The sequence below is a fragment of the Macrobrachium rosenbergii genome, chromosome 17 (assembly GCF_040412425.1).
Source record: "Macrobrachium rosenbergii isolate ZJJX-2024 chromosome 17, ASM4041242v1, whole genome shotgun sequence".
NCBI lineage: Eukaryota > Metazoa > Arthropoda > Malacostraca > Decapoda > Palaemonidae > Macrobrachium > Macrobrachium rosenbergii.
This window is the reverse complement of record NC_089757.1, coordinates 33,283,265-33,310,764: the sequence shown is the minus strand read 5'-3', so window position 1 is coordinate 33,310,764 and position 27,500 is coordinate 33,283,265. Positions and strand designations below refer to the sequence as shown.

At 36.0% G+C, this 27,500-nt stretch overlaps 1 protein-coding gene across 9 annotated transcripts in view; it reads right to left on the bottom strand.

Moving 5' to 3' along the window:
• LOC136847847 (homeotic protein ultrabithorax-like) overlaps positions 1–27,500 on the bottom strand; it is a 1,187,590-nt gene that overhangs the window by 1,147,643 nt on the left and 12,447 nt on the right. Inside the window, exon 1 of one of the 9 annotated variants that reach the window (XM_067119826.1) lies at positions 8,499–8,695. The exons of 7 other annotated variants lie outside the window; for them this stretch is intronic. The gene's annotated coding sequence lies outside the window, so the exon portion shown is untranslated. Of the gene's footprint in view, positions 1–8,498; positions 8,696–27,500 lie in introns of those variants that run through there. One more of the 9 variants, XM_067119828.1, reaches the window with a different exon arrangement.

The window sequence follows — 27,500 nt, the reverse complement described above, 5'->3', positions numbered from 1 at the left end:
AATATTTCGGACGCACGTTTTTCGACGTTAGAACGACGCAATTCGCGACGGCTTCCTGTACAAATATCGCCGAAAATGAAAACGTTAAACGCATGCATGTTGTGTCAGTAACTCAGCACCAAAGGGCCTTAACGTCCGCCGATGCCATTAGGCGTGAATTACTCGTTGTATCTAGCCGATTTTGATCCTAATGGCCAGAAATCAATTATGGCGTTGTGCCTCCGAGCATCATGATGAACTGGCTCTTTTTTTTCCCCACTATTTATTGCCAGGTGAGAACTACAAGGGCGTAAGCGTCGCCAGCGGACTGGCTGAGCGAGAAGGCAGTAATGGCGAGAGTAATGGCAACTTTCGTCGCACCTACGACCTTTGTCCGACGAAGTTGTCAACGACGACTTCTGTACGGCGTTAGGAACCAAATCCACCTTCGGGATGAAGCCCGCAGAGGGAAAAGCTACTACTGCAAGCAGCTGAAGCAGCAGCAGTCACCTGAGATATATGCGTGTGTTTGCTTTGCATTTTCTTGCTGTGCTTTCGAATAATATCCGTTAACACGCACCTGCCATTACCAAGCGACGCGACCGCCAAATTCCTCCTTCCTCCTCCTCCTCCTTCTCCTTCTCCTCCTCCTCCTCTCTCCCTCTCCCTCTCTCTTTCTCTCTCTCTCTCTCTCTCTCTCTCTCTCTCTCTCTCTCTCTCTCTCCGGTGTAATTTCGAACAGGGATATAACTCGCTAGGTGTCACGCCAGGACGAGGTTTGAATTCTGAATGGCTTATTGCCGAGAGAATCTGCTCCTCCAGAGAGAGAGAGAGAGAGAGAGAGAGAGAGAGAGAGAGAGAGAGAGAGAGAGAGAGAGAGAGAGCATTGCGACAGATCCGAACACATCATCAAATGATGGCTCCCTCCTGCCACATTCCTGTAACGTAAACTACAGCGAACATTTAGTACGTAATGGCACTATTAGAACCGGGTTTAAGCAAGCCTTCTTCTACTGTGCAAAACGGCTTCCAACCTTTCAATGAATGCTCTTCTCGTAGAGAGAGAGAGAGAGAGAGAGAGAGAGAGTCTTATCAAATATCGCATCTGGTTCTGTTTACGAGTTCCACGCGAAGGCCAGACTCCTCCTTCCTCGGACTGTAATTTACTTAGCATCGGGGCCAGTAATCATCATCATTGATCATCCTGCGACTTGAGACTCCGCCTACGAAGTCATGAACAAGATATTCAACAATGTTTCTTGACTTCATACATAATACGCACGCAAACGAAAGCACACCGCCATGATAGAGGTCCCAGTGTGCTTAAGCTTAAAGTTGCTCGAGGTAGGAAGGACTTTGACTCTTTTTCTCTCGGGCCCTTCCAGGTCGCTAGGATTCATGACGGCGACTCTCGGCTTTATCCCCCGCCCGGCCTGTTCTAGTAGGGGCTTCCAGGAAAGTTTTTTTCTTAAAAAGGTAAGAACGAGTTACGTAACGGGTTCGGGTCAACATTTAACGTGACGACTGACACATTCGCCGAGAGAATGTGGGAAAATATAGACATTCTCCTTCATCAAGGTCCGTATGATATGAAAATTTATGCAAACGATTAAGAAAATTTAGCGCGACTGCTAGAATATTTAGGCTTATGAGTAAATAAACACGAAATAATGCAACAGTATTAAATTCTGACAAATCGAAGACACACACACACACACACAAACACACACACACACACACACACACACACACACACACACACACATATATATATATATATATATATATATATATATATATATATATATATATATATATATATATTTATATATATACACACACACACACATACATACATACATATATATATATATATATATATATATATATATATATATATATATATATATATATATATATAATACATACACATACACTCAGCGTTCATTTTCACAGCATAAGTACATCCAGTAAAGCAAGGCACAACAAACAGGTACAACTAATAAATACTAGCGAAACCCGAAGACTTTTTTACGTGAACACAAACTGCACAGAAAAACTTCAGGAGAGCGCTTCTCTTTCCAAAAGAACGCCAAGCTTTCGAACACCTTGAGAACGCTGCGAATTTATGCCTAAACACACTAATTAAACTCTATGCAGCAACGCATTAAGGTGTTCACGGTATATAATCACTATTGCAAGCACCCTCCATGCAGCCAATCGATAATCAAAATTGCTAGCTATCATGAGCATCTTATGCCTATGAAGAAACACGCCAAAGATGAGAAAATATATACCTTAACTAACTCATTTTTTATGCTTCCCATAATACAAAATATATAAGGCCTTAATTATCTTATTTTTTTATGATTCCCCCAATATAAATATATAAGACATTAATTAAATTACTTTCTCATGATTACAAGAATACAAAATATAATTAATTAATTTTTTATGATTTCCAGAATACAAAAACTATAACGCCTTAATTACTTTATTTTTTTATGATTCCCCGAATACAAATGTATATGCATTAATTAATTCACTTTCTGATGATTACCCGAATACAAAATATAATTCATTCATTATTCATCATCCCCAGAACACAGAATATATAATGCCTTTATAATCTTATTTTTTTACGGTTCCCCTAATACAAACTACATAGTGCATTAATTAATTTAATTTCTGATGATTCCCGAATACAAAATATAATTAATTCATTTTTTATGATTCCCAGGATACAAAATACGTAATGCCTTAAGTATCATATTTTTTTATGATTCCCCGGATACAAATATAGAATACTGTAAATTAATGCTGAATACAAAATATATAATACCCTAATTAATTTACTTTCTGATGATTACCCAAATAAAAAGTACAATTAATTCATTTTTTTATGATTCCCAGAATACAGAATTAATTATCTAATTTTTTTTTATGGTTCCCCGAATACAAAATATATAAAACATTAATTTACTTTCTGATGATTAGCCGAATACATAACATATAATACTTTAATTACTTTATTTTCTAATTCCCGAATACAAATTCAACCGGGCAACTTTATGCGAGAGCTTTTGAGAGCACGGACAAGGATCGCTGAAACTGATTTAGACTGTATTATGTGCTTAAGCATCGATAAATGCATTGAGGTTGTTGCAGAAAGATCACAGTAATAAAACAGTTATAATCATACAACTCTATCCATTTTATGAATCCCATTTCATCATTTTTCATTCACAGATCAAAACTAATTTCGCTTATTCCATTAATTTATGCCCATTTATAAGCATATTTTTTTTATGAATATTGTTTCTTTATTTACACTTAAATATTCTTTATGTGGGTTTGCTTTAATTTTTTCCGTATGAAGTTTAGGAAGCAACATTTCTTATATCAAACTTGCAAAACGCATTGTATGAATACAGAAATACTTCAGTAATAATAATAATAATAATAATACACACAATAATAATAATAATAATAATAATAATAATAATAAATTATTATTATTATTATTATTATTATTATTATTATTGTAAAAACCTTATAAAAAATAATTAAATGTATCGTTACAAAGTGTTTTTCATGACTAACAATAAAAAGAATGCCAATTAACTTCCTACGATTTACAAGAAACCATCTTTGTGCGTGAAAGTACTTGAAGAGTGTTGAAAAGTCAAACATTATTCCAATAAAAATTAATGTATACATGCAGACAAATTTTTTTAACATTTTAAATTATATATATATATATATATATATATATATATATATATATATATATATATATATACATATATATATATATATATATATATATATATATATATATATATATATATATATATATTATATATAATATATATATATATATTTATATATATAGAGTATATATATAGATATATATATATATATATATATAGAGTATATATATATATATATATATATATATATATATATATATATATATATACGAACAAAAAGTAGACTTGAGGTTCCTTCTTCAATGAAGGTGAAGAATCGATGCAAAACTGAGTAAAAAAAATCACACCAAAAATTATCAATAGCAAAATCAATATTAGCCTACTCGTAGCAAAGTGAAGCAAATAATTCTGAGGATGGAAGTAATAAAATTTCATCATAAGAACTTAAAAGTGTTTAGGGAAACGCAAGCTACGTACGGAATGGATACTTTAACAAAAACGTTCGGCAACTTTAATTTATTTTAACAGAGAAAACTTTATACATAACCTTTATATAATATTAAAATCTATATGATCCGTTGCTTATCTTTTCAAAATAACACCTATTAAATTATCTAAAGCTTGAAAAGAAAACCGATATAAAACTAAAGAAAACTGATATAAAACTAAAGAAGACTGATATAAAACTAAAGGAAATTGATATAAAACTAAAGAAAACTGACATAAAACTAAAAAAATATTGATATAAAACTAAAGAAAATTTATATAAAACTAAAGCAAAGAAGTTAACACTAAATGTCTTGGTACCCAAAAGGAAAATAAAAAGTCAAATTCACCATGACCGTTATTTTTACAAGAATTCTTGTCGTAGTATATAAACTAATTGGGGTGAGAGCAGTAATAATCCCAACAACAGCAGCAATAATAATAATAATAATAATAATAACAATAATAATAATAATAATAATAATTATTATTATTATTATTATTATTATTATTATTATTATTATTATTATTATTATTATTATTATTATTTCAATCAGATAAATGAAACAAAGAAAGGTTTAGAAAAATAACAATTATTACTACCGAAAATAAAAACCACGATATCTTAATTTATACTAAATTTTTCTATCATTACATATCTAAATTTTACCTTATATAAGGCAATTAATTCAGCTTTCGATCGCTGTTAAAAGTATAAAATTTTTTTATAAGAATTATTTCCATATAATATTCTAGAAGAAATTTATGACTGATTTAATTTCCTTCCTGAGAAACGTAGAAAAATTACAGCAAAAAGTCTGGTACCCGTAACAAGGATATAAATATTAAGAGTATTCACATCCTTTATTTATAAGGGTATAAATATTAATAATAATAATAATAATAACAATAATTATAACTTATAATAATAATTGTTGTAGTGGTAGTATTAGCGGTTACTTTAAATCCAAGAAAAATCTTCAAGACACAGCGCTGCGAAATGCAATAATTAAAACTCCAAACTTTACAAACAAAGTGTGTTGCTAGACGGCAGCCACACTGTACTCATAATTTTGCAACTTTCATAAATATAAGAGAAAAAAAAAGTAAAGAAGTACTTTCATTTTAAATGTTACAAATTAGGTACCGCGAAAATAGGATTTTTTTTTTTAAGTTTTTACTCAATAAATTATTTACAAAATATTACAACACATCTCGAACTACATACATTACATCTAGAATACATTGCTCTCAATATTACAAAAACTCTTTGTGAAAAGCTTAAACATTTTATCTTTTAAATTAAAATAGTTTTGACATCTTCGGTTGCGTATAATGGAAGCAGTTTCAGCCAAATGCCGCAGCTGCAGAAAAAGTCAGTGCATCATCTTCTGACAAACAAAAATTAAGCGCCATTATTTCATCTACAGGAAAAGCAAATCAGTGATAAGCAACACTGAAGTCATAAGTCGATTAAATACACGATTTGAAAATATGAATAAATTCACAGTTCCATTTTAACAAACACCGCAACTCAGTCACCTACGCAAGCGACCATTTACACGGTTTTAAAATATCAATCAATTCATATGTCCGTTTTAGAAAACACGCTAATCCACAAATTAATAAACAGCAATACTCCAACACCTACGCAAGCGATCATTTACACGATTTTAAAATATCAATCAATTCACAGGTCCGTTTTAGCAAACATGCTAATCCACAATTTAACCAATAGCGAAAAACTCAGTCACCTACGCAAGCGACCATTACGATTTTAAAATATCAATCAATTCACAGATCCAGTTTAGCGACCATGCTAATCCACAACTTAATAAATAGCAACACTCGACCACCTAGGCAAGCGACCATTTACACGATTTTAAAATATCAATCAATTCACAGGTCCAGTTTAGCAAACATGCTAATCCACATCTTGATAAATACCAATACTCGATCACCTAGGCAAGCGACCATTTACACGATTTTAAAATATCAGTCAATTCACAGGTCCATTTCAGCAAACATGCTAATCCTCCACAATTTAATATACAGTAGTAGTCGATCACTTACGAAAGCGACCATTTACAAACATATCGCATCAAGATAACTCTATGATTTTTTTCTAAAACCGAATTTCGGTAACGCTACTCCGCATGCCTGGGGTTTGGCTACCGGCCCATTTTCCAACAGCATACTAAGTGGCAAATTTGCTTGCAAATCAAAAGCAATATCCTATTCGTTAATCAGAACTGAGAATTCATTCGCATGCATCGCTGTCTTTTGATAAGTATTCATAAATTTATTATATTTTTTTTTCCGCTGTCCATTATTACGCGTTTTCAGTCTTGAGCATACTTGTCCAATCCATTATTTCTTCACAAAAAAGAAGGTCCTTTTCCCTTTATCTTCTTTACGAGACAAAATTATTCATAATAAGGTGATGACAATTGAGCCTCAGAGAATTCGCTATTCAAGCCGTCTAGGCAGTTGTAAAATATTAAGGGTTACAACAACAACCTCTGGAGGCTAATTCTCCCATAAGGGATAGATCGTATGCATAAATACACCTCGAGAAGCTCCTCGGCAACCTTCTTCTTCATCCCCCCCCCTTCCCTTTCTCCATTCCCCCCTAATCCCCCCCCCTCCTCCTCAAGTTGAATGCAGGCTTGAATAATGCAACCAGAAGCTATAACTCAAAAGTCTAACAACACCCACAGGGGGCCAGAATAAAGCCCCTATCCCCCCAAAGGGGTATTATAAACCTCGCTTATACGTGTGTAAGTTACAACTCCCGACAAAGGAGTTGTTGGAAAGTCACCAATGAGTCTCCGAGTATAAATATCACCAGTCCCCCTCTCTATCAAGCCCCCCACCAGACCCCCTATCCTCCCCCACCCTCAAAAAAAAAACTATGATTGACGAAGGTAAAGTCCATAAAGAAAATGTCTTTAATGTTATTGGAACACCACCCCTCCTCCAAGGACACTTGCAACTTTTTTCTAATACTTTTATTTTTCCTTCCTGACTCTCCCTCTCTCATATCCTCCACCACTCAAATGCATCCTCCCTAACGCACATACGCACTCTCTCTCTCTCCTCTCTCTCTCTCTCTCTCTCTCTCTCTCTCTCTCTCTCTCACACCTGTTCACTGGGCGCACACACGCACTCACACACTCAAACATTAACGGCTGCAGTCGCCAATTATACTCCAGGAGGAACCAGACTGCATGCAGCTTCGCTGCGCTGAGCTGGGCGCAGCTGCGCGCCACGAAATCCCATGCGTGTTTTACACAATCTCACACTTCTGACGCCTCTGTAATGCAAGTCACAAACCAACACATAAATAAATGAAATCTTACATGGATGATGCCGAACGCTACTGGATGAAAACGAAAGTTACGCTGAGCAAAACGCGAGTCTTCTCTTCGAGGCTCTTGGCTGCAACGGGAAAAGCGCATAAAATCATAATGGTTCAAATTTAAATTTGATCAATCCATTACTCCCGAAATTTTATAACAACAGAAGGGTGTGTCTTTTAAATAATGACACGTGAATTCTAACACCATCACTTAGGAACTCAAAAAGTATCCATTCTTTTCCATTCTACTTTATTCACCGGAAAAAAAATTAAATATTGAAGTAATCTCATCCGACGAGATTTGAAAGGTTTCCCAAAAACACACAGTATCAACTGACACTAACAATAAGCCTTTATATCTTTCAAACACTTCGTTTCACTAAAAAGATTGAAATGAGAAACATCACTTTTTAGCCAACAACAAACGCTCCACTTCAGATCACTATCTATCACTCCGTTGTGATTCCCTCTCTTTGGCACGGACGCTGCCCAATTCCCGATGCGTCGAGTCCCTTAATAATATCACGAAGGCACAAAGTTCTTACTGAGGTAGAAAAGGATCAACAAGTACAATTTTCACATCAGCAGCCGCATCGCAAATTATAACGATGCTGCTTTCATTTGACTGGAGGCCCCTTGCGGGTGCTTATTACTTGTGACCTAAGTTTATGGTCACGTGTCAGAATTGGTCATTTATAGTATTATTTTTTCTAAATAAACAAAAAGCTCTATAATCAAGAGATAGATTCATATAAAAACAAATACATTCCACTGCCACCGTCACTGAACACGCCTCGTCGGAGTCACACGCATTGCACTGCACTTCTTGTCACATGGAATGATGAAGTCCACAAAACGCATTGAGCTCACTCGAGATTCTTGTCACCTAATGACAGCAACTGAATATCTATGACAGCACTTCTTACTACTTCCAAGAACACACAAAAGACCGTACTCACCTCCGGTCCGACGCAGGAAAACTTATACCTGAAAGAGAAAAAGAAGAGAGAGATATCCACTTCCCCACGAGATAATCCTGAGACGCACGAAAGAGCCGAAGAGGCTGGAACTCAGCAACCGCCCGAAAACACCTGAGCACTGCACTGGGCCCTAAATGCACCTCGCCAGACCCCCATGTGTACCCCTTGAATCAACCAACACCCCTCCCCCCACCCCTTACTTGAACAATCCCTCCCCACTTTGCACCTCCCCATTCCACTCAACTCTTGCGATGGCGTCTGCAGCTATTCCAAGACCAATGGACAGTAAGCGGGTTGGCAAGCATGCTTGAAGCCTCTCCGCAGGATCCCGCGATGGTTGCCTAATCGTCGCCTTGCCCTTATCTTTCGAGCCAATAAATGGCAGTTGCTTGCGAGGCGCATTCCTTCGCAAGCGTCAGGAATCTTTGCCCCTGCGCGAATGCAATACACAGCCAATTTAAAACGAGGATTAAAATGATACACGAGCATCCCACCAAAAGAATCAGACAAATTAGGCGATAGCTGACAAGTGAACCGTAAATAGTGAAGGGGGAGTAACGATTTAGATCACTTGCAGACCTCAGGTAAGGCTGTTTTTTGCTCCCACTTAAATGGGAAAATGGCCCATATGGAGAGATTAAGCCCATGATCCTTGATGTCGCGCAATAAATCATTTTTCCCCACTTCATGGTCTCTCCCCTAATTATCGCTTTCCTGAATCTCTCTTCTCTCTCTCTCTCTCTTTCTCTCTTCTCTCTCTCTCTCTCTCACTTTGCAATGCTTCATCTACAATTCAAACAACATTCTCCATTTTTTCTTCAAATCCTATGGCGGTTTTACTTTCAAAACTGTGACTACTGAATTCAAGGCTACTATCCCCATCACATTGGACAGAGAGAGAGAGAGAGAGAGAGAGAGAGAGAGAGAGAGAGAGAGAGAGAGAGAGAGAGAGAGAGATCTTACCGAGCTGATTTCATTCACCATTATACCGATGGTCAAAGGATGATTCACCGAAGCAACCAATTCAACAGACCTCTCAGGAGATTTCACCGAAGGCCCGTCGGCGAACAGACTCTCAGATATATGACATGGCCACCCAACAATGTCTCAGTAGTGATGTCCCCCATCTGCTTCATAATGACTAACGCTTTCGGGAGACCTCTTCGGAGTGCAACGTAGCAACCAGAGGCCTCCTTCTTGCTAGCATTTCATTCCCCAGCAATAAAAATTCCCAAGATGTGTAAGTTCTGATCGCTTGTCGACAGACATCAAAATACATTTACAATATAGATCACTATATTCAAATCAATGGATATAAACAATATTTAATGCAATGTTCTCAAGGCAATCAGATCTCTTTATCTTTTGTTCACTGGCCATGGCGCAGATAAAACACACATTATCAGCGTCATCAACTATCATTTTTTAGTCGAAGCTGAATCTTAATGACAAGAACAAATGGCTGACAAGGCAGCTATATTTTACTGTCCCATACTGGGAACGTGCGAATATATTTAAACAGACAATGAGAATAAGGGAGAGTTTTGTGTTTATATACATATATATATATATATATATATATATATATATATATATATATATATATATATATATATATATATATATATATACATACAAATATATTTATGTATATATATATATATATATATATATATATATATATATATATATATATATATATATATATATATATATATATATTAGTGTGAGTGTGTGTGTGTGTGTGTGTGAGGGATTCCCTGGTACTTTCCAGAAGTCTCTAACACCGGGAGTACGAGTGCTTGCTCTTTCTACTTACAACAAAAGTTTGAAGATATTCGTTGGCTAAAAACAGGAAAAAACTCAAACTTTTGACGAGATATATGTTATACAATGAGGACATTTTCATAAGAGCAATACCTGGTTAAATCTTATAGTTTAGAAAATAATTATAACTAAACAAACAAAATTTTTCACCCACACAAAATCATCAGATGCAAACCAGCGCAAGTACTGAGTTCGTTCGGACCCTCTCCAGTATTCACTCGTTAAACAATGATGCCTAAAAAGAGATAAAAGCTCAACAGTTAACAAGCAAAGCCGCAAAGGGATCCAGAGAAAGGAACAGAGGAATTCGAAGCTTTCGTGTCGCAACGATGACGGAGGCGTTGGAGGAATAGATGGTCGGACCCAGGTAACTCCTTCGAGTGTGACGACAAGATTTACTATTCTCTCAATATTGCCAGACATGTAACCTCACCTGGCACACCCTTCTTTCTTTCTTTCTCTCTTTCTCTCCGTCTGCCTGCCTGCCTGTCTGTCTGTCTGTCTTTGTCTGTCCGTCTCTCTCAACCATAAATCTGGAAGAGCCCTATCTTATATGCAAACTTAAACGAAGTAGGTACAAGAAGACATATTGCCCTGATACCTACACAATCCGTATGATCTCTCTCTCTCTCTCTCTCTCTCTCTCTCTCTCTCTCTCTCTCTCTCTCTCTCTCCTTTCCTTTCATCTCTTCCCTGAGAATATCTATTTGTCATATTCCCCTTCTATGCCAGTTCTTCGCTTCTTTGCCCCTGAAATTCGTTCACGTTCCAGTTTTTCATCTTTGGATTTCTCTTACTCGTGGGTCGATCAAAGGAGATGATAAGTAAGAGCCCAGGTGTGATTGGAGAAGACAACTTGGGAGTTGAGTGGCCAAGGAGGGAGGTACCTCAACCATTCCTTCAAGTACCTCCCCCAATTCTTTCAAACGAATACTGGATGTGATCCGGTGAAGGGGGATGGGGAGCTCTTCAGGATATACCCGACGGAGGGGAGAGAAGGGGGAGGGGGAGGTTGAGAAGAGAAGTGAGCTTGGGTACACACACACACACACACACATGGGGCCGGTTTGGGTAAGTGTTGGGTAGGGCCAGGAAATCAACCACCACCAGTGAGTGGTTCAGGGTCTTGACAATGAAGGAGGCAGAAGATGGTGAAACCACAACTGACTGCTTGAGTGACAAAAATGTATTCTCAATTGGGGCAATAATAATGGTAATAATACGCAAATGGCTGGGTTTCAAATTCAATGCTCCTGAATTTCAATAAGCCAAATTGCTTCTCAATCACTCTAAATAGGCACATGTAGAAATTTGTTTTCTAAGAGACATCTTCGATTTGGTTAAAACCATCAAAGTCACTGACCGTCTCCAGGAAAATATTCCCTTGTCATTTAATCTTCGGACGGAGAAGCGCTTCCTGGATAACCCCATTTAACGGATGCAAAAATGCAAATCGGAAATGAACAGTTAAGTGGTATTCCCCTAAAGCTCCAGCTGCCAGTCAACAGTCAGACAGAAGGCAGGTGACCCACCAAAAGCCCCTTCCCCTTGCATGTGATGCTGCAACACAAATCACCTGCCCCGGCCCCCTTCTTGAGATTAATGGCGGTCAAAAACTTTCACCATCATCTGCATGTTAATGGCAGATATCATATCATAATATCGTCACGTAAGTCGTCATTGGAATGAAAATGAAAATCCAGAGCAATACAGTTACTTTCTGCATTTCCAGATTCATTAAATGTTAAAAAAAAAAAACCAATGACTTTCACCATCATCCACATTAATGGCAGATATCATACCATAATATCGTCACGTAAGTCGTCATTGGAATGAAAATGAAAATCCAGAGCAATACAGTTACTTTCTGCGTTTACAGATTCATTAAATACTAAAGAAAAAAAATCACTGACTATACAGACTGTACAAACAAGGGGATTTCAACAAGTGTCATCGAACAAGACAGTGTCATCAAATTAATCAGTACAGGCAATGGACGATTAATATCAGGCTATATATACTAATGGCTTGAATCGTAACAGAGATCTACCGTCTTACTTACTATTTCAAGGTTTACTAAGATAGAATATAATAATTATTCACTGGACTCTTAATTTTTTGCAAAATATTCGCCTCCTTACTCAAAATTTACCAAAGAACGAGGTCCTCCAAATTTGAGAGAATTATTTCACAAAAACACTAACAAAAAGATACTTGAAGGTGTCCCTTAGTGCTGACTTATTTAAAAAGAAGTCGATTCTTTCATTTCTATGTTATAATTTACGAAAGCACTTTCGTTTTACCAAAAATTAAAAATTTTTGTTGCCTTCTCTACAGAGGATGTTTAAGTCAATTGTCTTAGTTTTTGAAATTCACGATGTTGCACTGTCCATTCAAAGAACTATTTGAAATTTTGGTTATAATAAAACAGCTTGGAACCTTTTCAACGTAAACTAGTATAGAAAGAATAAAGATAAACGCGAAGTATCAAGACAGCATCAAGTCAATATTCAGACGTCTTAAGATATTACTTCGAGACCTCAAGGCTACCTTCTCTGGCGAGGATTCAACTGTAAACCTGTCTTCATGTCTCTCGGTTAAATCTTGAAAGCAGTTAGGGCCCTCGCCATTCTCTCCTTTCAATTATATTTTGTTTATGAGACTGATGTAACGGCACCGCAACTGAAGCCAAGAAGAATCTTCTTCTGTCGGATCCACCAGTGTAGGTTTTGTAAGGGAAGATCTACTGGTGACTTCTCTTACATCAAGTCTCCAAGGGACTATGAATAATCGTATGTCGTTGCTCATGCCCCAACTCAAATACACTTAACAGTCTTGCATATGGCTGTTAGCAAAACTTTCTTATGGCTTTGGTCCTCTATGAAGTTTAATTTCTCTATTTGTCTTAAAAGATATTATCAGTTGCTGGTGATGGCAACAATTCTACACGTCCCCTCCCCCCAGAAACCATCCCCGATCTATTTGTGCCTCAATACTCTTTTCTCTCATGAATTCTTTTCTTCCTCTTTACTGGTGACCTCTTACTTTCATCATCTCATCTTCGCATTTATTCACAAGTGGACGTTTATGTCCCACCCATTTGCTGCCTTTCACAATGAAATTGCTCTTTTGTCACACGTCAACTCTGACCTTATGAGCTGTTCTGAATGGGGATTGTAGATCTTGAATCAAGAGCAATGCCTTCAAGACAGTTTCCACATATTTCTCCATCTCAGTGGGTGCTTATGGCGAGACATCTGCTCTCGACCCTGTTTCTATTAGAGTTTTTCTTTCGTTTGCCCTTTTTTGATAATAATGACCATCTTTTTTCCCATATTTCTCTTACGCCGGGGTCACACATTGGAGATTCAAGGAAGTGCAGTGCGTAACAGCCGAAAATTTGCCAATTACGACGCCATTACGATGTAATTACGACCAAATCGACATAAATCGCCATGAATCGTTACCGCGTCGCCGAGTTTGGCGGCGTGCACCAAGTGATAGCGGATCTTTTTCATTTCTAAAACATACGCTGTCCGACCGCGTCAGCTGTCATTTGTCGTCATGTCATTGGGCACTACGCAACACTGACGCAATGGTGTCACCAGTGACGCAATGGAGTCGCCACTGACACAATGGCGTCGCCATTTGTCGTAATTAGATTGCCATATTGTAGCACGCAATTGCGACATGCACCATCCACTAAAACATCCGCCATCACTTGGTGCACGTCGCCAAACTTGGCAATGTGGTAACGATTCATGGTGATTTGATCGTAATTACAGTGTAATGACGTCGTAATTAGCAAAATTTCGGCAGTTATGCATTGCGTGTCCTTGAATCGCAAATGTGTGACAGTTGCTGACAATTTTTTTTGTTTTGCGGTCCCAGGCCCGCGAATTATGGCGATTGCCAGAACTAGCCATCACAACATGCACGCCCTTGAATCGCCAAAGTGTGAGTCCGGCATTATTTGTGCTGCTACCAATGATGCAACCATCCATATTTCTTCTTTTATGTTTCTGCCTCTCAAATCACTCTTCCTTCAGCTACCAACTCTGAATTTCCCTTGAAAGCTTCTTGTTGGTCTTATTAGGCCTTGTATTCTCTTACTCTATGAGAGGACTAAATCAAAAGCTCATCTTTGGCTTTTCTTCCTTTCCATTGAAAAGGGTCTCCAATGAACTCAGAAAGTTCCCCCCTCCTATCAAGTGTCCACGGGGGTTATGGGGGCCCGGTACCTCTTCCTACATTTATTCTGTGAAAGTCAATGAACCACTGATTACGCTGGCACATTTCAATTAAGGTTTCTTTCCCCTAACCACTATGTCACATTCAGTTGCCTTCAATAGCTTGGCGACTATATAACTAATGTACTCAATTCGCTGTTGTTCCATCTTCTGTATCGTGGCCACACACACAGCCATGGGTTGCAGTTTCCCTGCTTGACTCTAGAACACTGCGATTTATTTATTTATTTATTCTTTACGCCATTCTTATTCTTAATTTTTTTTCCACACGGGTGCCGTATCATTATATCTTAGCTTTTGGCTTGTTGCAAAGAAAAGGCATTTTTTTGATTAACGTAATAATGAATTAGTATTATAATTACTTTATATTTCGATATATATATATATATATATATATATATATATATATATATATATATATATATATATATACATATACATATATATGTGTGTGTATATTTTATATATATGTATATATATATAAATAATATAATAACAGTACTTTTGTTTCAATATATATATATATATATATATATATATATATATATATATATATATATATATATATATATATATATATATATATATATAGAAACAAAAGTACTGTTATATATATATATATATATATATATATATATATATATATATATATATATATATAAACTTTTATCACATACAATAAATTGTTCTGTGCATTAGTAGAATATTGATAGTGATTATTCAATTGATGTAGAGCCCACTTGAGTTTATTCAGAAAAAAGCTTTGAGCTTTTCTTGAAAATAGTCCACATTATCAAGTATACGGATACTTGATAATGTGGACTGTTTGTCCAAGAAAGTGCAACTTTTTTCTGAATAAAACTCCATTAGATACCATCCAGTCTGAATGAGGTCCTTTTAGTAATATATATATATATATATATATATATATATATATATATATATATATATATATATATATATATATATATATATATATATATATATATATATGTGTGTGTGTGTGTAAATAGTTAAAATAGCTACCATCCTAATTGTGGTCAACTCTTGATACCTGAATAAACTACTTGAAAGATGATGAAGTGTTTTAATGTAATGAAAAGAGTAAGAGGTAAACATTTCGTGCTCAGATATTTCCTCATAGGATTGTCTTCCTTAAAAAAAAAAAAACTTTAGAAGAGAAGGAAATTTATAGCAGTATGTCGAGAGCATCAATTAATCTAAATTAAAGATGGACCCGATCTATAAATGACATCAGTTGGTGATATTGCTTGCTTCTAAAGCTCACTTTCGTGGTATTTCAACCGCCTGTGTTTACCTTCTTACGTACATTCTCTCCATAATAACGGCAATGATAAGTACATTACTAAGTCAAGTTTTGAACAACTGAGTAATCCAGTGATATTTATTCTGTGTCCATGAAACCGAAGATATGGAAAAAGAGAAACAAAAATTGAGGTAAGGAATTCTCAAAGCAGGTTCTCCCTTAATTATTTGTGCTGATTTCACAGTGATCCTATGCAATCATTCGCTTTTGAACTTTTAACAAGTAATTTATTTAACTGATGAAAAGTTGTATTGATTCTACAATACTTCAAATTCCTGCCTGAGAGCTTATTTCAGCAAATTGGGAGCTCAAGGAATTCTGTAGAGAGCTTCGCCAATGCTTCTGTGCAATCGTTCTCTGAAACTCTTTAACAGAAATTTGATCCTGCCTGAATGCCACGATAATTCCATATTACTTAAAATTCCCGCTCCGAGAGTTCTTTATTTTCCCGTAACTTAAGAGCGCTTGAATTTCAGACAGCTTAAACTTCTGGACTTTTATTAGCTTAACTATACTTGAAATTGACCATTTACTACGATTTTTCACTAGTTTCATCTGCTCTAGAAAGTTTACACTTCAATAATCTTCTCACTTTCCCCAGTATAATAAAAAGATTTTGAATTGTCAGTGATAAGGAAGTCTTTAAAATCTCACTGGCAACATAACGAAGTCTTTAAAATCTCACTGGCAACATAAGGAAGTCTTTAAAATCACTGGTTACATAATGGTGCCTTAATATCTCTACTTAGCGAGCATATAAGTGAAAGTCTTAAAGTCTCACTGGCAACATAATCTTTAAAATCTCACTGGCAACATAAGGAAGTCTTTAAAATCTCACTGGTAACATAAGGAAGTCTTTAAAAACTCACTGGCAACATAGGGAAGCCTTTCAAATCTCACTGGCGACATAAGGGAGTCTTTAAAATCTCACTGGCAACATAAGGAAGTCTTTAAAATCTCACTGGCAATATTCACTGAGTTTCCTTAACTTGTTCCGGTATCTTTGCACATCCCCTAACTTAAAATCCTTGAATTTCGAATACTGTCAGAGTTTCAGATTTTCCCTTTGAATTCAAGTTTGAAAAGGAGTACTGGAATTTTGGCTTGAATCTTGACATTACCATAGGCCCAGGTCTGAAATTTCACATACGTCCTTAAATTGTTCTTGGCCGAAGCTTCTATGAATTTGTATTAGTTCATCAACAAGAAAGCTTCCTCTATCTGAGAACCTTTCACTGGTATGTGCCCTAAAGTGTACTTTTTCTTGAAAGAATGTTTTTGATTTCATAAACAACATAAATATTCCCCCCGAAAATATTTGAATTTTCGTTAGTCGAGGGTTCATTCCTTTCTGCTCATAAAATACATGGCTAATACAGGTAGCAAGTCAAAAGAACATCACTGTGTACTGTTCTCTGCAGAATGTGAACTCAGAAATTGCCATGAGCAAGAACGTAAAGCCATCTCCTTGAGATCGTGCCAAAAAAAAAAAGCTATATATGCCTGCCTGGTATTACAAGTTATTTATGGCGCATATTAGGCGCATTCCATTTCCACATAATTCTCGCGCAAAATAAAATATCTACGCTTGCATAGTTATTCTCCCCAGGTAGGTACGTTTGCAGTACATCTGCCTCACGTTAATACGCATTCCACAGTTGAACAAACACTTCCGACGTACTCATGTTTGCATAAATTAGAGTTGGGTCAATTCTGGGTACAGAGCTCTTTTAGCCGACGTCTCTAAGCGAAAAATGGTGGAATGCTGCGTTTGTTTCCTTCGGCATCATAAATTATACAGACTTTTATGCTAGATAGGAAATTCAGAAATGATAATTGAACTTACTGAAGTAACCGGATTTGCTGAAGAATTACATGATCAAATAAAGGTCCGTCGACGGATACTTGACAATGAAGACTGTTAGCCCTGGAAAGCTTGTTACTTTTATTGAATAAATATCTCCGCTAGATCCCATCCAGTTTCAATGAGGATCTGTTAGTAATTGTATTAATGTACAGATAATTGTGTAAGTGATAAAGTTAATTACAAAAAGGTATAACCAAGCATCTTGGAGTAACTGAATATGCTGACGAAAATAATCACATAAAGGTATTCGGTAAATGTAATAAATAATAAAACTGACACTCCATACCACAGATAAAGAGACTTATTCTGGTGACATGGAATTTGCTACTGGAAGGATAAAATGCTCCTGTACTGAAATTACCCTGCCTCCTTGGAACAGAGCTCTTGATAAATGGAAATAGAATACTCGACTGATATTCTAACAGTAATCTGACTCAAGGAAGAGTGATTGCTGTCAGCAATTTAGAAGAAATTTCCATCTACAATATAAAAGATCTTGTTTTCAAAAAATGCAGGATGCAACGACAAAAAACAATGAATGATAAGTAAAGTAAAAAGAATGTTCGAAGCACACAAGAAAGTGTAAATCCACAGTATGCCAAAAAGTGGAACAAATGCATCTCACTGCAAACAAACATACAAATTCATTCCATCTCCTTCAACCAAAGTGCGTACCTTAAATATACCTTGAAGCCGCTAAGAGTACAGAGGTTTCTAACAGGCAGGTACGAGTTGAAACAACATTTTAGCAGAATTTGACGTCATATGAGTTAGGAGTAAAAGAAGAAGTGAAGAAGTTCGTGTAAAAACTTGGACGAATGTATTATATTAAGATATTTATTTGCGATGCATAAACGGCGTCTTTTGAACATTTCCATCATGCGAGTTAGGCGTAAAGAAAAAACTAATTCAATGAAGTACCTTACACAATGTAAAAGTTTGTACGAAGGTACACCAACAAGATATTTATATCTGATGCAAAAATTGGCGTGTTTTGAACATTAGAGCTAAAGAAATTCAAAGACGTATCCTTGCCTAAAGGCTGAAAAAAACCCATTCCCGTGGGATATAAACTTCTGATTAAGGGTCCGCGGTGTTTAGGACCTATGAGCTGAGTTACGAGAGGAAAGCCAGATTAACTGCAGGACTCATAACCTTTGGAAACTGGTGTTGAAAGGACTCAGTCTTCGGTTCCAAGGAGAGCCCCAGGGGGTGCGCATACCTACAGACTTTATGTTTACACTTAACGTAGTAAGTCTGGTAAGGTGCTTTGCAAAATAATAGCCTAAAGACTGGTAAAACGTCATTTCATCGAAACATCGATCAAACGGTCTCATTAAAAACCAAAGGTCTCATCAAAGTCAAAGCATTTTTGCAGTAACTAAAAGCCCAGTAACCAGTGATAGAGCCGATAATATTTCCTGAAAAGAAGCTAACAAGGTCACCGTCCACCAAGAAACAAAATATAAAAAAAGTTTTGAAATGCTACATCTAACATAATATACCCACCAAAAATTCCAGTAAACTGGAACCGCTACGTCTAACGTAATATACCCAAAAATAATTCCAGTGAACTGGGCCCTACATGACAGAAAAACAATAATACATTTGCTTAAGACGAAGGGCATGTCAGAACTTTTCAAACTTTTGTTACAAGAAACTTCTTTGCAGAATTGAGTCCTCTGATCAGTGAACACCCAATATGAAGTGATAATAAAACTCGAAGTAGTATTATTATTCAAGGAGAAGATTTCCAGAAAAATACTAATTTATTCCTTATAACTGTGTCGACTCAGTTCCCTCACTGGGAGAACATCAAACCTGGCAGCGATGGGGTCACAGTCGGGATTTGTTTTCAAAAACTGACTATTAGGTTACGTGCCTGTTCATGCCAAGAGATTCGAAGTCGATGTGCAGTCTACATTTGAGATTTGTGCAATTTCATAAAAGAAAAATATCAACACGCGTCTAAATATGATGTCATATTACGACCACAAAAGAAGGCTCCTTCCTTAGTTCTCTTTAATCCTAGAAGCAAACAGCTTTAAGATTTCAATACATTTTGACGGTACTTTATAGTCAGGAATATGCAGCTGAAAAAAAAAGTGTCCAATTAACACTTTCGTTTACCTCAAAGAACTCTTGCTTGCTAATACCATCTTCTAAGGAGCTGAATATTCACACCGGTCGAGGCGGCGAAGGATTTGGATACGTATTCCGACCCGAAAGTCATAATTACAGTTACGTAATGACTGGTAATAATTATATCAGATGAATGCGTTTTGGGGCCTACCATTAGTTAGAGTCTTAAGCCTTGCAACGGAGGAATGGAACGAGGGATATCGGCCGGGGTGGGGGTGGGGTGGGGCTGAGTTAATGAAGTCATATTTCAGGCGCGACCGAATAACTCGATATATTAGCTCAGGTCCTCGTAAATCCCTCTGTAAAAGGACAGGCGCAAGAAAAAAAAAAGGAAAGCCTCCATCTTGATTTATCTTGACTAAAGCCGACCTGATGTACACGGTGGTTTCTAAAAGCTAGTAGATGTTCGAACTTGATAATTACGATGATAAGGGTCAGATAAATGGAGGGAGTGTTAAGTCAGCCATACAGGATGCCCTAGCCTTGTTCGTTCTTTAATCCAAGAGCAACAACATCAAACAAGAACGACGAAAATAATTATTTTCAGATATACGGAACATCAGACAATTTTTTTTAATTAAAATGACTTAAAATATTATGAAATTCAATTTTGAATCTCGCATTTGCTATCTGCTAATGAAAATTAATTACATGAGTGAACACACCTAGATATAAATGTACTAATGCTATATACAGTATATATATATATATATATATATATATATATATATATATATATACATACATATGTACATACACAACCACTCACAAACACACAGATATATATACATACACACACACACAAACACACACACACATATATATATATATATATTAGAGTCCTTGGCTATCTACTTGCCAGTAACACTGTATAGTTAGGATCAAACAGCTCGCTGGGCAGAAAACAAAATTGATATTTGCATATTTATACGCATGCGCTTGTGCTTCTACTTGTAAAGATAGGAAGTGAGAGAGAGAGAGAGAGAGAGAGAGAGAGAGAGAGAGAGAGAGAGAGAGAGAGAGAGAGAGGAGGCCTCAATTTTGTCCTGGAATCCATAATATAATCCAACGAACCACCGAACGCTTAGAGTGAAAATAGCATTCCCGCAGCCACACTGATAAAGGCAATAATTGTAGTCACGCTCTGTGAAACCCATAAATACGTCGCCAGGCTGGAGGAACCGATCAGGAGATAAGAAGAATAATAAGGAGAAGGAGAAAGAGAGATTTAGCTTTTCAGCCATAACTCGTCTTCTTCTTCCTCCTCTGTGACCTACAGCCAATGACGTATTGCGCGCTCCAGGATGCGATGCGTCTCAGCTGCGCATGTTTCCGAATAGAGTACTGATTCTTTTTTCCTTATTATTTTATTTACTTCTGTCCTTCCAGCTACTTTTCCGTTTATAATCTCTGTCAGCATCTGAGCAGGTATATCCAGCCGAATATAGTTTTTTCTTTATTATTTCCTTTTACTTCTGTCGTTCTATTTATCCGTTTATTATTGTGCTCACCCGAACAGATATACATCCAGTATATACTTATCAAGAATAGTTGCAAAACTATTATGAGCATTATTATTATAATCCTTATCTAAAAAAAGCCTCGGCCAACGTCCGGATAGACATATTCATTATTTTTATTAGTAGTTGCAAAACTCTTGTGAGCATTATAATGATCCTTAATAAAGCGTACTGAATGATCAGTCCGAAATTGGGTTGATGGACGAATGTGACCTTGACACACTGAGCAGTTTTGACATGGACTCGAGTCTTCAATGCACCCCTCCCTTGCCTTGCGAGAGAGAGAGAGAGAGAGAGAGAGAGAGAGAGAGAGAGAGAGAGAGAGAGAGAGAGAGAGAGAGAGTTTGTTACACGAGTGGAAATGAAATTCTAAGTTTATTTTATTTTCTATACATGGAAACTTCCCGCGTCAACATGTGCTCTGTACCATGAGAAAGCAAACTTTATCTTTATTTTTTAATTTTCTGATAAAAATTATAATTCATCTGTTACCTATTTAGGATCCCGTTGACGAGAATCTGGCACTCTGACAGTTATCTTTTACAGCTACTTATGCCTCATATTCCCAAAAAGCTTTTATATCAATCTGCCCACTGATTCTCCTGACATTGCACTCAATCCCACAAAACTGCAGATCTGGTTCAATGTCCACGCGATATTTGAGATGCAAAACATGCTACATAAATTAGATAGTCGAGATTAGCTAAAATATGCACAACTAACTGGTTGTAAAGCATAAATGGAATAATCAGATACAGAGAGTGACTTCAATGCAAGCACACAGATTCGCCTAGGTCAGGTGGTAATCATTAGCATAGCAGATCTGCTCCAGAATTCCGATTGCCTCTAGTTTGTCGGGTTGCCTAATAATATTATGTTTTTCTTATGTATTCGATCCACTGCTAAATAATATATCATCTCTATATGAAGGATATGTCTTTGAATTCACTGGCACCTCTCGCCAATGTGCTATATGAAACAGTATGACAAGAATATTATTTTTCCAGTACCACAAAAAAGGTGAAAAATCTCATATCAACTGGGTAGCAATATTTGATATTAGTGCAAAACACTTGCCATAAATTATGGGAAAAATATCTTATGAAGTGGCAACATACACTACCAGAAATGATAACTCGTTCCTTCCATGGAAGAACTATTAACATTATATTTAGGACTCACTGAGTTATGCATACCATGATAAACAGACTTTCAAAAATATGGTGCTATTATCGTCGTCAACTGAATTGCATAAATTTCGTGAAAGTTGTCTTGTAGCTAACAAAAACATATAATGGCCTAAATAAATTAACACAGTTGCAAAATCTGACCAACATATTTCAGCCTCCATCTTGGGATCTGTTTAATATCTCCCATTTCTTTTAAGAAAGACATTTACTAATCTTTCAGCAGTACTGAAATATATATATATGATATATATATATATATATATATATATATATATATATATATATATATATATATATATATATATATGTGTATGTGTGTGTGTGTGTGTGTGTGTATGTATGTATGTATGTGTATATATATGTATGTATATATATATATATATATATATATATATATATATATATATATACATACATAAACAAATAAATACCTTTAATGCATGGTATATTTCCAGTTTCATAGTAGCCTATTTACGTTGCATAATCCCGAACTTTAGTTACATTACCATTACTAAAATATTTTTCTCCTGGGTACTTGTCTGGAATCCCGGAATCATCATCTCATGGACAGTGAACCTTGGTGCAATTAATTCAGTTTCCATAACAACAGCAGTTATTATTCTGACGTTCAAAAGATTTTAACCTGCTGGGCCACCTTCTGCTGCCTTTACTTCAAAAGGCAATTTTTCCACTGACATCCTTCAAAAGTAAGCCCCATAAACTAGTGGGCGCTTCTTCTCCGGCTGGAAGACAGCACCTTTTTCTTTCAAGATGACCCATTGTTTGTCTAAAACCATATACCCTTAGTGACCTTTACCAAACGTCCTTAGTGACCTTTAGAGTAAAGCTGTGGAAGGGCACGCCTTGACAGTACTGCCGTTGATTCTCGTAATTTTAAGAGAGGATGGAGAGCTACCACTGTAGCTTCCAGCTCCAGTGTAAAATTTCAATGAAGTGATTTATTTTAGTTATCGTACATCAGCTGATTTACTTATCTTATCGTAACTCAGTCGATCAATATAAAATCTTAATCGATCCTTCTTCTCTGCTCTGTGTTGTATCATTTCGTGTATTCAGTGGGACGCTGTTGGTTCAATAGTTGGACTCCTTCCAAAAGAACGTTTGCATATTATGAATATCGGAACGAGGAAAAAGAAACGGAATGGATGATACAATTGCTCACAAAAATACAGAAAGTGAAGGATTTAACCAGAAAAAAATATACTGGTAAAGATGAAAGAAGATAATAAGAGCAGGTTATGGGAAAGAAAAGCGAATTTAGCAATAATAATAAAAATTAATAACAACTTTAATAACAATGAAGATGAGAAAGAGCAGGAAGACAATACTTAAAATTATAAATATTAATAAGTGGCAGTCATTAGAGAGAGAGAGAGAGAGAGAGAGAGAGAGAGAGAGAGAGAGAATTATTCTTATCCTTGTTGGTAGTACAAAATAATGAGTAGCATGTGGTTAAGTAGTAAGAGGAACACAAACTGCAAAAAATACATCACTCGGGCTATCAATGGAAGTTCTCAATAGCACGTCGTCCCCAGCTAGCAACATTCGCTACAACAATGAACAGAACTTTACAAAGAACGCGAACTTCGGTGTTCTGAAGACAAGGAAAAAACCACGCAGCAACCACTCTCTCTCTCTCTCTCTCTCTCTCTCTCTCTCTCTTTCTCTCTGTGGGGGTTAACAACAAAAACACTGTTTGCGGACCACCGACGGAACACTTCGGGACCCCACAATGGGATAGTTTGTGGGTGTGCAATGGTACAATTTGTGGTCCGGAAAAGATACGATTGGGGCGGCAGCAGACACGTTTATTTATAATGGGGACCCCCAATGTGATACGCGGAAGGTGGAGCTACTCGGCCGCATTTGCAAGTTCGCTAAATACCCTTATGAAAGGGACGACATTAGCGTTGCAACGGTAAAAAAAAAAAAAAAAAAAGTAAAAAGTGCGCCGAAGTGTCTTCGGCGCAATGGAGTTTTCTGTACAGCGTATAATCAAGGCCACCGAAAACAGATCTATCTTTCGGTGGTCTCGGTATGAGCCGCGGTCCATGAAACTTTAACCACGGCCCGGTGGTAGCCTATCACACATCGTTGCTAGACGCACGATTATGGTTAACTTTTAACCCTAAATAAAATAAAACCTACTGAGGCTAGAGGGTTACAATTTGGTATGTTTGATGATTGAAGGTTGGATGATCAACATACCACTTTGCAGCCCTGTAGCCTCAGTAGTTTTTAAGATCTAGGGGCGGACAGAAAAAGCTTGGACGGAAAAAGTGCGGACGGACAGACAAAGCCGGCACAATAGTTTTCTTTTACAGAAAACAAAAACTGGTGCTGGAAGAGGAGTACAGGTGGAGGCATCAAGAGCGTTACGAAAAAAAAAAAAACATGACCTTGGAACTCCTAGAACAATATATATAAAATCGAATATTGTGAAATTTTATAGTTTAAAAAAGATTCTGTAATATACTCCATGCAAAAAACATACTGTAAATTACGGGGAATCTCTTCGAAAAAGACATCAATTAAGTAAAAAATAAAAATGATCGTATGAACGACAACAGCGTTACGAGAAGACAAAAAAAAAACATGACCTTGGAACTCCTAGAACAATGAATAGGAAAATCGAATATTATGATATTTTCCAGTTCAGAAAAGAATTCAGCTGCAATACTGTAACACATTCCACGCAAAAGATTACAGCTAGATTCTTCTTAATTAAAATAAAAATGCAAGAGTGTCATCCGGTAAGAAATGAGGATTGAAGAATATCAGAGAGAGCAATATCGCCCCCCCCCCCAAAAAAAAAAAATTCGTTCGTAAAAAAAAAAAAATTATAATAAATTAAGCACGCATTTGTTTAATCGTCTAAAAACGATACCAAAGCAAAAAATCCCAGTTGGCAAAAAAAAAAATTGGACCTTTAAGAAAGAGTAAATACGGTAGGAACAGTAGGGTAAAAAAAGAAAAAAAAGTATACGCAATAGAAAGTAAAAGTATTGCAATAAAAAGAACAGGTCTAAAGTCTATATTCTGATAAAGACCAGTGATTAAGGGGATACAAAAAATAGGAGAAGCCGCAGAAGACCCACTTGCACTATAAAAAAAAAAAACTCAGCACCGTCCCGAGAGAGAGAGAGAGAGAGAGAGAGAGAGAGAGAGAGAGAGAGAGAGAGAGAGAGAGAGAGAGAGAGAGAGAGAGATACCAAATAACCGGAATTTAAAGGCACCGTTACATTATCACTTTTAGCACGAACGGAGTGAGAAATACCTAGTCAATTGTAATTATTTCCAATTACGGCCACAGATGAAATTATTATTAAGTCAAGGCGTAACCTGGTGTTGAACTCTTTCTTTAAAAAAAAATAAAAAAAAAGATTAGCGCAGATATCCGGTTCCCAAGACAAAAAAAAAAATTAGACAACCAAATTTTTTTTTTTAAAATTAGCGCAGATACCCGTTCCGACGACAAAAACAAATTAGAAAACAAAAAAAAATATTGCAAACGAAAGGTTTCTAATAGAAAACAGTTATAATTCGTATTAAAAGTTCTTAAAATCGCCATGACTCGCGTAGCCTGAAGGGGATTGGGGATTGGTAGTAGTGATTACTCGGCTAAATATGCTGCAAGTGCAGTTCGAATACTAATCGCTGCTTACTATCTCTGGATCTCATTCTTAATAGCTTGGTGTGTCTAATATTCGCCTCCAACTTCCTCCTACTGCTTTCTCAAGATCTCGATCGCCGTGACGCCAGGTTTATTAGCTATGAATCATTCACTCGATCGCTTTCCCCTTCCCCTGTTCTATTTGTCTGTAAGGAAACTCTGGTGAAGTAGCTTCTCTTAAAAAAAAAAAATGAATCCGGCTGATAGTGATTTTTCACTTCTATTCCTTTTGCAGTTGTATATATACATAAATTATATATATATACATATATATACATATATATATATATATGCACATTTCTTATCTTTAATTTATACACAACTAAAACAATCTCTTGGACGCGCATACGTACGCACAGAAATAAATAAATAAATAGATAAATAAGCATATATATATATATATATATATATATATATATATATATATATATATATATATATATATATATATATATATATAATATGTGTGTGTGTGTATTTTCAATTACCTATGATATTTATTTATTTGTGTGTGAACAAATGATAAGAAATACTAGCACAATATTATATATATAAATATATATATATATATATATATATATATATATATATATATATATATCAATATTATATATATATTATATATATATATATATATATATATATATATATATATATATATATATAAATATATATATATATATATATATATATATATATATATATATATATATAATATATATATATATATATATATAGTATATATATATATATATATATATATATATATATATATATATTATATATATATATATATATATATATATATATATATATATATATATATATATATATATATATATATATATATATACTGTATATATAGAAAACTTTTTCAGATTTTCCCAATTGACCCCACTGCCTAAACAAATCACGCTAACCACACTAACAAACAGAACTTCCCCCCCACAAAAAAAGAGGAATTCTGAGGAAAAAGTGTAACTGGTTGACCTTATGTGCAATTCCTGTTTACCTCGGCCTCTGGCCGGTGTTACTGCTGCTGCTGCTGCTGCTGCTGTTCCTGCTGTCCCTACTGCTCCTGCTGCTGTTCCACCTGATGATGATAAATCGGCAACCCGCCATTTTCCGAATCGTTCCGTCGGAGATTCTTCTTACGTGTTCTTT